We start from the raw sequence: 11391 nt of genomic DNA, 5'->3' as shown, positions 1-11391 counted from the left end.
CTTACTCAGCCTATCTGATAAAAATCACAAACTTTTACTTGGTGTACATTTCTTATCCAAATTCTTTTTAAATTTAAATTTAATTTCAAAATTGAAATTTAGAATACCACCCTTAGGATAAGTGATAGACTCCCAAGGATGGCTGGATTTTGTTGAGAAAAGAAAAAAACAGCAGGCTTATAAATGTAAAAATAAAACAAAACAAAAAACACCTAAACTTCTCATCTGTAGGAACTAAACCAAAGGAAGTAGTAGGAGATATGTACTACCACTCCTTGGTTCCTTAAGATCTCTAAATGATGTGTCCCTTTTGTCCCTGAGAATAAGATCCCCATTAAAACTTGTCTTGTGGATACCAGGGAGAAGGCTCAGGGGAAATGAAGTCACATGACATTCATCCAGGAAAAGTTAGATTTTGTAATCATAAGTTAGCAAACTTAAAAAAAAAAACCTATTTCAAAGGATAACATTTGCTTCAATTAAATCATCATCATATTTGTACGGTAAAACACAAAATCTAAGGACTGCAGCTTTTGTCCAGGGGTGTAAATCATTAAGGATCTCTAGCTTAGATTTTTAACTTCTAAAATGCATGATATAAAGTTTTGTTGATTATGGAGAGTCTGATTTCCTAGTCAGCATCCACCAAAAGCAGTAACAGAAAATGCCTCTGTAGCACAGTTCTGCTGACTTATGATCCCTACTTTGCAGACGCTCATCTGCTTCTAGGCACAGCTGTTTTCAAATGGAACAGAGCTCTACGCAGAGAATGCCAGCCTGGCCTCTGAGCAAGAAAGCCCTGAGTAGAGCTGGGCATAGCACTTCATAGTAAGAGCCAAGAATGTGGACCATCACCTGCAGTGTCTGATCCCTGTGATCTGCCCCTTGCCGAAATGCACCGCCTGAAGCAGGTCTTAGAGAGACGTTGTGATGACCCAGTTCTCTGTGTCTTTGCTAACTTCTGTGAGCCTGCCAAGAAGATGAGCAAACTGAAGGATAATAAAGAAGACTGTGGAGTACGTAGTGCATTCTCTGTCTTTGCCCAGTCTCAAAAAGAAAACAGCACCCAGGCTGATAATTAACAAGAGTAGAATCCATGAGAGTCTTTGTTGTTGTTGTTTTACTAGAGAGATCAACAGTGCAGAGTCTCTATTTAAAAAATAAAATGAAGTAGCTACACATAATGAGTCTACTCTGTAGAATATGTCCTTGGAAGACAGTATATCAGAGCCAATGTGTTAAGAGAATCAAAACCTATGGGGAAACTAAGGCACAGGTCCTAAAGGACCCCATTTCCCTTGGTATATAAAAGAATGATTCTCCACTGGCCTTTTCCTGATAGTCACCCACTGCTAAAATCCTACATCTTCCAGGGCTTCCTAAGGTCAAGGTTTAATACATATGGCCTGGTATAAACTATAATGTTTAGAAGCAAAGAGTCTGAAGCGAGTCTACCTTGGTTTATTGCATAGTTTTCCCACTTACTGTGTAACTGTAAATTATACAATTTCTATTAAGTCTAATTCAGACATGAGAGATAATAGTCTAAAAACATATTCTTAAAAAGTCAATAATGTTGGATAGGGGTAATTAAACATGAAATTATTTTTATTAAATTTATCTGCATTTTCTAAATATTTCCTAATGACAAAAACAGATATCTAATAAACTTAACTAAAGGCTTGAATAGTAGTTATAGTGAAATAATTCTTGATGCTAATCATAGTTAAATCTTAATTTTATTCATCCAAATATTGTAAAAAATGCTGAAAGTCAATTTAAAAATCAGTTGATGGGTTTAATTTTAGGTAAAAGTAAACAAAACCACAGCACAACGTAACAAATTTAAATATACAGCCTCCTCCATGGATGGCTTGGTCGTAGCTTCCCTTCCTTCAGGCCTTCCCTAGCATGGTAGCTGGCTCCCTTAACAGGACCATGAGCCCTCCTGTATGAAATTTCATGCCATTATCCAGATATATATCTCCCAGGCTCACCACAAAACTGTCCTTCTGAAAGGTTCCAGCAAAATGAAAGATTCTGTGGGAATGATTTTAAACAAATTATTGAAACATAGAAAGGACATTGCTTTCAATGTTGTAGTCTGTTCCAAGAATGCTATTGAGATTCTTGGCTCATTCTTGAGCATCCCTGACACAAAATTCAGCAGACAGAGGCAGACCCACTTCATGACAGCTGACTGAGCACTGAGGGTGCATCAGAAAACCCAGTCATTAAAGAACTTCTGGAAGATAAAAAATGCATGTCATAAGGTTCACAGTGAACTCCTAAAGAATTGAGAAACCTTCTGCTCTCTATGGACAAAAGGGAAGACCAACAAAGCTACAGAACAATCCCCAAATGAAGACACTAGGATCAGTGAAAAAGCCCTGGAAGAGACAACGACTGAAGTGACTGTCAGTAAGAAAGTTAATTAAACTGCTGGAGAACAACTGAATCAGCCTCTGCTTTCAAAGTGATTTGAACACATTTTTAAGGCCAAACCTCAGATCCTACGTACTCCAAATAAAGGAAGAGATATGCCTCCAAAGACAACTTGAGTGAGCATCTGAACACTGGCTGTGTTACATGAAATTCCTCACATTCCTTAGTTAAGCTACTCACGGATCTAATGAAAAGTCTGCAGAGCTACGTTTCTTCTATCCTTCTCCCCCAAGTAGCTACAGAGCCAGGGATCCTGAGTCATAACTGAATTACCTATAAGGAAAAAAAAACAATCTGAAAGAGATAGTGACCTGAAAAGCAAAATAAACGATCTTTGGAAATGGAGCTTGTGAATGCTGAATAAAGATATATAATCATTTGGATATGATATCTATATGATGATATAAATCAGAACTGTGGCTATCTACCGAAGGTTGGTACCCATTGGTAAGTGCATGAGAAAGCCTTTGGGTTGCAAAAAAATCCTATAATGTGTCTTGGTGGTGGTTACAAGGGCACATACACTTTAAAACTTCATCAAGTTATGTACTTAAAATTTGCATATTTTATTGTATGCATGTTATAACAAGTACTGAAGAAAAAGGCATAGGTTGGTGTCTTATTCACTTGGCCACTGCTAGGGCAAAATACCCAACACCCACAAGTTAAAGGAGGAGTGGTTTATTTTGGCTCATGGTTCCAGTGGATTCAGTCCAGGGTTAGCTAACTCCAAGAAGGAGGTGGCATGGAAGAAAGGCATGGAAGAGGAAAGCTGCTCAACCCATGGCAGACAGAAAGTAATAAGAATGAAGTAAGGTACCAGAGACAAGAGTGTACCCTTCAAGGTCACACCTTCAGTGAATCACCTCCTTGAACCAGTCCCCAACTCCTAATAGCACATGCAGCTATGAATGTACCAATGGAGTGATAAACTGATGAATGACCCTTGTGACCCAATCACCTTTTTAAATCTCTACCTCTGAACACATGAGCCTTTGAGGGAACATTTTAGATCTATATCATAACATTATGCCCTTCACTACCAAAGGATCATGTCCATCTCATTATGCAAAATGTACTTAGTTCATCTTTGAGCTACGAAAGTCTTAATAATACCATCATGAATTCCTACCATCTTGTCTAGTGAAACTCTGTATTATCTCTAATGTTTTATCTAATAATTATTTTCTTATTCCCTTTAATGGTTTGAACAATCTTCCATTCTTACATCTGGTAATCTGAGCAACGTAGTTGAAGATAACAATATGTAATATAACAACCACTGTTAATTCATATTATTTTTTCTTGAAACCCTGTTTCACGTTAAATGTTCTTTCTTTGGTCATTTATGTTTGTGATGCTGGTATGCTGCTATTGTTCTTTTTTTTTTCTCATTTACTACTCTCTTTAAAATAAAATTTAAAAAATAATAATAATAATTCCAGCATTGCTAAAGTGTAAGTCCAAAGTATCCTCTGAGACCTAAAGCAAACTGATAGCTCTGATTCCCTGTAAAAATAAAAAAGAAAGTAAAATACTTCCAACATACAATGGCACAGGATAAATATTTCCATTGCAAATGGAAGGAATGAGAGAATAGAGAAGATCAGACCAAAGCAAGACTGAAACCAGCAGGACAAACATTAAGTCCTTCAATGCAACATCTAGGGATGGTGGCAAGATCTGAGCTCAAAGGACTTGTGCATCCTCATCTCTGTGGCTTTATTGGTTGCAACCCACCTTACTCTTTCCTTGTGCTGGCTTCACTCACTGCCTGCAACTTCCCTCAGCAGACACTCCATGATTTGGCATCTTCAACTACTTGGGATCTCCACTGCACAATTAGCTCCACTCTTACAGTTTTACACATTGCCCTCTTTGGGGGCACATTGTCTGCCCTCCCAGCCCTTCCATCAAAACCTTGGTGGACATCTCTATGACTCCACAATTCCTACATTTTTCACACCTGTGAAATCAGCAGCACATGAATGATAACAAGGTCCGCCACCAGCTTCAGCAGTAGCTGAGCCCCATTGGACAATGGCTACAGTAGCCTCTGAATGTCTGAATGACTGAACTCTGGGATTTACTTCTAGGATGTCTTGAATGAGTAAGATGTCCTGGAGGCTCTCTTCTCAAAACAGTCTTTCCAAGGAATTTACCTTTTTATAACCTGAAGGCTGCCATGGATGTAGTCTGGTCAAACCTCAGATGCCCTCAAAACATGTTTCCTATTGTTACAGTGTAAAATACTTGGTTTCTTTTTAATGACCAACTTTTTTATGTACCACACTTTCCTTGGCCCCAACTTGACCAAGTTCTCTTTCTTCCAGCAAAATTTTCAAATATTTCAGTACTGCCTTTTGTTCCTGATTCTCACTGCAGATTTGACTAAAAACAGTCCAAAGTACCCATTCTATAACCTGAATGTTGGATTGCCTTAAAAATTTTTCCACCATATTAATGGTCCACAACCTTTAAATTCAACCTCACACAAAATGTTAGGGCATAGGCAAAAAGTCAACAAATTCTTTGCCAGAATGAAACAGGTATGGTCTCTGGTCCAGTTTCCAGTATAATCCTCATTCCCATTTGAAAATTTATCAGCTTGGCTTTTACTGTCTCTATTCCTATTAGCATTCTAGTTTTCTGAGCAATGACCAGAACCATCCATAATGTTCTGTTTATATAATTTTATAGCTTCCCTAGCCTGTGTCTCCATGTCTTTCCAACCCTCTCTCATAAACAAATTCCAAAGGCTCTGGAACACATAGTTATAGCAATGACCCACTTCTTTAGTGCCAATTTTCTGTATCAGTCACTTTCTCATTGTTGAGAGAAAACACCAGACACATGAAATTAAAGAAGTAGTTTATTTTGGTCCAAGCTTTCCATGGATTCATTCCATGGCTCGATGTCGCAAAGGCAGAAACAGAATGGTAAAACTGTGTGGCAGAAGAAAATCATTCAAACCATGGCAGCCAGGAAGCAGCAAGAAGAGAAGTGCTACTATTGTACCAGGATGAAGGAGAACCAGAAGCACATCTATTACATCACAGGTGAAACCAAGGACCAGGTAGCTAACTCAGCTTTTGTGGAACGGCTTTGGAAGCATGGCTTAGAAGTGATCTATATGATCGAGCCCATTGACAAGTACTGTGCCCAACAGCTGAAGGAATTTGAGGGTAAGACTTTAGTGTCAGTTACCAAAGAGGGCTTGCAGCTTCCAGAAGATGAAGAGGAGAAAAAGAAACAGGAAGAGAAAAAGGCAAAGTTTGAAAACCTCTGCAAGATCATGAAAGACATCTTGGAGAAAAAGGTTGAAAAGGTGGTGGTGTCAACCAATTGGTGACGTCCCCATGCTGTACTGTCACAAGCACATACAGCTGGAAGGCAAACATGGAAAGAATCATTAATGCCCAGGCCCTAAGAGACAGCTCAACGATGGGTTACATGGCAGCCAAGAAGCACCTGGAGATAAACCCTAACCACTCCATCGAGACCTTGCAGCAAAAGGCCGAGGCTGATAAGAACAAGTCTGTGAAGGATCTGGTCATCTTGCTTTATGAAACTGCGCTGCTGTCCTCTGGCTTCAGTCTGGAAGACCCTCAGGCACACACGAACAGAATTTACAGGATGATCAAGCTGGGTCTAGGTATCGATAAGGATGACCCTACCGCCAAGGATACCACTGCTGCTGTCAGTGAAGAGATGCTGCCCTTCAAAGGAAATGACGACACATCCCGCATAGAAGAAGTCGACTGAGCTCTGCCCAAAGAACCAGTCGGATGTGTGCCCAGTGCTTTACCTTCATTTCTTCTGATAATATATTTCCGAGGATTTTTTGTTAACATATAAGTCTGTACGGCATGATAACTGCTTAGGGGGAAGATAAGATTTCTTTCTACTTTTAAGTGATGCTGTGATACTTTAAGCCCTAAAGCAGAGCTAGCAGTACTTTCTCTAGTTTTCACCTTGGCTTATTTTAACAGGTTGACATGTTTGTGGTAAGACGTAACTTACTGTTAACTTTGTGACCTGACGTGTTTAGTTATCGAGCCGGATTCCTTAGTACACCAAATCTTTTGTCTCGGAAGTGTTGAGATATCTTGATGTTTAAAGGAATATTTGTTAAAATAGCTTGAGTTTTCTTGCAGGATCTTTTTTTAAACTTTCCCCTGTAGTTTCAAATCTGCATGTCCTAGGCTTCTAGAAATAAGTATGTTAAACTGAAACAACTTGGTGGCAGAAGCTGCAAGGGACTTGTTTTCCAAAGAGAAGTATTGTTTAGAGGAAGAAACTAAACTTTCTAGGTATACTGCATTGCTGTTTGGGAAATAATCCAGAACAAGTTATGTGAATGGAAATGAGGTCACACCCTGCTTTAAGAGGTAACAAATACAGATAAGTTTTAAAAAAAGAAAGAAGAAGAAGAGAAGTGCTAAGGGCAAGAATATACCCTTCCCTTCCAGGTCATATCTCCAGTAACCCACCACCTCCAACAAGGCTTCACCTCCTAACAGCACATTTTTCTACGAACTCATCAATGAAGTAGTCTACTGATGTGTACAGCATCCCCATGTTTCAATCACCTTCCTTTGAACACCAGAGGCCCCACCCCTGAACACACGAGACTTTTGGAGGACATTTTAGATCTAAACAATGACAGTTTGCCAAAAGAAGCAGTACACACGGTGGTTAATACAGAATAACCTTTGTTTATTAATTTTTGGCAAAACAGCAGACAAGTACATTTTCTGAAAATATAATGCTTAAGACTGTAACCAGCTATAATAAGAGATAAACACTTTTAGATCATGAATACAAATAAGGCAACTCAAGCAATATTTTAAAAAATGTTTTTAGAAAAAAAGACAGGAAAATTTGTACAAACTCATGTAAAACTCATAAAACTCGAAAAGAGATTTAAAATGCGTGTATTAGGAATAACACATGACAAGGGAAAAAGTGATTTCCATTGAGTCAATAGAGTGATTACCTTGCACAGTGATAGAGCTGTGATAAGGAAGTAATAGGGAGACTGCTTACATGTTGGTAACAGGATTTCTTGACCTGTATGATGACTGTACTGATGTTCCCTCTATTTCTATGTTAAATTGTTCATGTTTTAATTCAAGAGAGTGGTTATCTTGCACAGTAATAGAAAGAGTTGTGATAAGGAAGTGATAGGAAGACATATTTTTTGGTCTTTTTTTGAGGCAAGGTCTCACTATGTAGTTCAGGCTAGTCTTGAACTCACTTTGTAGCCCAGGTTGACCTCAAACTCACAACAATCCTCCTGCCTCAGCCTCCTGAATGCTGGGATTACAGGCGTGTGCCACCACACCCAGCTTGGGAGTCTTGTTACATGTTGGTATTTCTTGATCTGCATGATGACTATCCTGATGTTCCCTTTATTTCCGTGCAAAATTTTTCATGTTTTCTCAATATATACTTTATTTCACATAATAAAAGTGTTTAAAATGTAACAAAAATATAGATTTGAATAACAAGCTTGGTTCACTATTTACATATGTTCTTTCTTCACAGATATGAGTAAGTATGAATATGCATCCACATAGATACAATTATCCTATATGCACATATGAATTTAGTATATAATATATATTTTGCATACATATGTGTGCATATATGTAGCAAATAGAGAAGATGCATTCTACCCCAATGCTCACAAGACCTTTTTTGGACTGGAGATGGTTTCTTCATTGTAAAGAACCAATGAAACTTGTAAACATTTCTCATGTTTACATTTTCCAGGATGGAGTTTATATGTGCAATTATGATGTCATCATTTATTGAGGTATTGGGAGAGGAGGGAAGACAATGCAACCTTCAGTTCTTTGTTGTAGGAGTCAGGGAATCACACTCATTCACACTCATTACCCAAGGCCTGGACTTTAACGTAAATGCAGTAATGGAACGGGACTTTGGATTGTCTTTCTTAAGAAGTGGTATGAGAGCAAAAGTGCTCTTAGATAGCTGGTAGCCAAAAGGATGGACTAGGGGGAAGATGACTAGTGTATCACAAAACATCTGCCCCCCATAGAGTAAGACTGTCTCAGCAAGATGGAAGGTCAGCCAAGAGCACTTGCCTGTTGCCTTTGCCACTAGTATTAATTATGTTCTAAATCCCACCAGCTGAGCATGAAAAAAGTTGATGATCTCAACTTCCAGATTTGTCACATAAAACATCTCATACAATATTCCATCTATATTATTTTCAACTTTCGGCCGATAGAATGGAGATGATCCCCTGGGGTGATCTTAAAAAGCTTTTTGAAGATGGAAAACCTCCATCATCCTAGCTCCTTGAATAACTAAATGGATGTAAGCTACTACAGCACCTCTACTCTTTTCACCTACTCAGTACTATTATGTGAGCAAAGAAGAAACTTCTACAATATCTAAATCCTTGCTTATTCTCGGTCTATTGTTAGAATACCTAGCTCACACTAATGCAGAGAATGACAACAGAATGGACCCCACCCTCTGGCTGTGGAGACTGAATGAAATCATGAAAGAATGTTTGGTACAGTGTCTTGCATAGTATTTTAAGAGTTGAGTGTGTGTTAGTTTAGTAAGTACCCAAGAAATCATTACAAGGACTTTAATCTTCAAAATGATTAAGTTTCAAGAAACGAGCTCGTGAAAATAAAGAAAATGATTGATGACAGTCTACTCAGCCCATTTCTTCCAGTTAATCACTCCTTCCTCCAAAAAATCCTCTAGGCTTGGTTATATGAGTTGCACAGTAGGCAACTGAAACACAATTGAGCAATAAAGCTGTGAAACAAGCTCAATATGCTAAATATCAGGACAATGATGGGCCAGCTGGAAACTCTGAGATGAGTACTTAACATCAGTGAATGGAGACTGGGAAATCATACGTAAATATGTATATAAAGGTAAAGCTTTTCCCTGCATTCTTTGTTTTTCTTTTTGCAGCAAGCACATGTGTATGCATATACACACACACATGCACACAAACACACTGACATGCAGATAGATTGCTGCACTGAAAAGAGTATTGGTGATTTTATTGATGAGTCTCTCAAATCATCATCAAAGCAAAATAAACTGTTCACTTCACAGCTGGAGTCAAATGGAGTGATGACAGTTGTCTTACCCTTCTCTGGTGATAAATGAGCCTTTCCCTGCTTACTCAGGTCCTTGACCCAAATTCACAGTAATTCCACTGACCCAGGCAGACCTGTGAGAAGAAAAAAGCCATACTCACAAATGCCTAATGAAGCGTGTCTCAACTATTACTATTGCACCCTGTCACTCTAACTATAATTGATCTGCTAAACTACTTTTTTTATAATCAGCCTAACAGACAAAAACACCTAATATAAATGAAACATCTCTCCTCTCCTCTCCTCTTCTCTTCTCTCTCTCTCTCTCTCTCTCTGTTTTCTGCCCCTACCCCTACTACCCTATGTCTACTTAAAACTTACTATGAAGTTTTATATTTCCCTTTTCAGTATTGGAATCTAGCAAATGAGTGCATGGCCTTTAAGAGGGTCTTTGGTAAAAGGATCCTAGAGTCAGGTAAACAGGAATTTTTACCCCCTAGATAATGTTTTTCATTGAGGTACAAATCTCAGTTGATCAAGAATGACTTTCTAAAACCTTTGACAATCTCTTAAAAGCCAAATTATGGCCTAACAGGACAGAATGTCATAATTGAATAGCAATGTCCATATAGACAAAGGGTGGTGACATATTAGAACATATCCCATGTATTTATCTTCCTTGGGAATTGAGGTAGAATGACACATAGAAAATTACAGACAGCAAGACACTTAGTCTATTGTGTAGATACCGATACTGATATTTAGAATCTCAGTCCTTCAAAGAAAATAATACAACTGCATTTCAAAACACATGCCCTGAAATTGCCTGTACTTGTAGGTAGCGTCTTACAACCAGCTACTTTAAACTCTTTGTATTGCAAAACATAGCGATAAAATTAAATAACTTACTCAGGGAAAAAGGAAAAATAGCTCTTAGAAGTGAGGGCCTGAGGTTTCTGTGTTCCTTTCACAGAACCAAACTCCCCGAGAGATCCTCAAGAATGAGATTCTACTGGAAGCTGTGTGCTTTGTGGTTGCCTGGATGTCTTTCTTCAACAATGGAAGGGTGTGTGTTAACAGCCTGTAGTAACAAGACTCCATTATTCCCAGAACATAAGCTCTCAGAAGGACTCCCAGCTATCTCGAGGTTGCAGAGAGTTCCATTTAGCGCCATCTTTGTAAGGCATGAACACCTGACACAGGATGAAAGTGGAGAAGCCAGCCCTGGGGAGGAAGGCCTTTTTCCCTTTCAAGTTTCTGAACTTTTCTAGGTCTGTGGAGGTCCAAACCACAGAACCAAGGAAACTCAAAAGGAAAGCAACAAAAGAAGCTACAAATCAAAGTGCCTTCTCCACTGCACAGCTCCTGCTGTTCTGCTTTCATTACACACCACTGTCTTCTGAATGGATGGCGGCAGTTCAGCCTTCTTGTATAAAGTCAACACACTGTGTAGAGCAGTGTGTACAACTTGCAAAGGAGACGCTGGCTGCCTGATAAATGCTGCAATCCTTTCCAGTCTCCCTCCATGCTTTTTTTTCTAATGGGACTGAGGGTCTGGGGTGTTTTCTTTGTCCCATGACTACCGGGTTTCTCTGCAATCCTTTGGAACACTCTATGGACTCCTTACATCCACATGGCTATGTTCTCCCAGAGATCTGTTCCACAGCTGAGGCCTTTCTTTGCCCACCTACCATATACATCCTCTTCTACTCTTTTACATGTAAATTAAAAACAAAACAAAACAAAACAAAGGCAGGAAAAGGAGAGGGTCACAGAGTAGAACAGAGAGATCAGTACTGGAAGCTCATCCAGGAGTTCGTGCAAATGATGTGTCTGACTTAGGCTAAGG

General features: G+C 38.9%; 1 long non-coding RNA gene across 1 annotated transcript in view; it reads right to left on the bottom strand.

Moving 5' to 3' along the window:
- LOC106147254 overlaps positions 1-9665 on the bottom strand; it is a 44089-nt gene extending 34424 nt beyond the window's left edge. Inside the window, exons 1-2 of the long non-coding RNA XR_001232050.1 lie at positions 9593-9665; positions 2626-2718 (exon numbers count right to left, since the gene is read on the bottom strand). This is a non-coding gene — a long non-coding RNA (uncharacterized LOC106147254). The remainder of the gene's footprint in view (positions 1-2625; positions 2719-9592) is intronic.
- Between the last annotated feature and the right edge of the window lie 1726 nt (positions 9666-11391).

The sequence above is a fragment of the Chinchilla lanigera genome, unplaced genomic scaffold, assembly GCF_000276665.1.
Source record: "Chinchilla lanigera isolate Chin_1 unplaced genomic scaffold, ChiLan1.0 scaffold00007, whole genome shotgun sequence".
Taxonomy (NCBI): Eukaryota; Metazoa; Chordata; class Mammalia; order Rodentia; family Chinchillidae; genus Chinchilla; species Chinchilla lanigera.
Note: the sequence above shows the minus strand (reverse complement) of the source record. Positions and strands in the feature narration are given on the sequence as shown.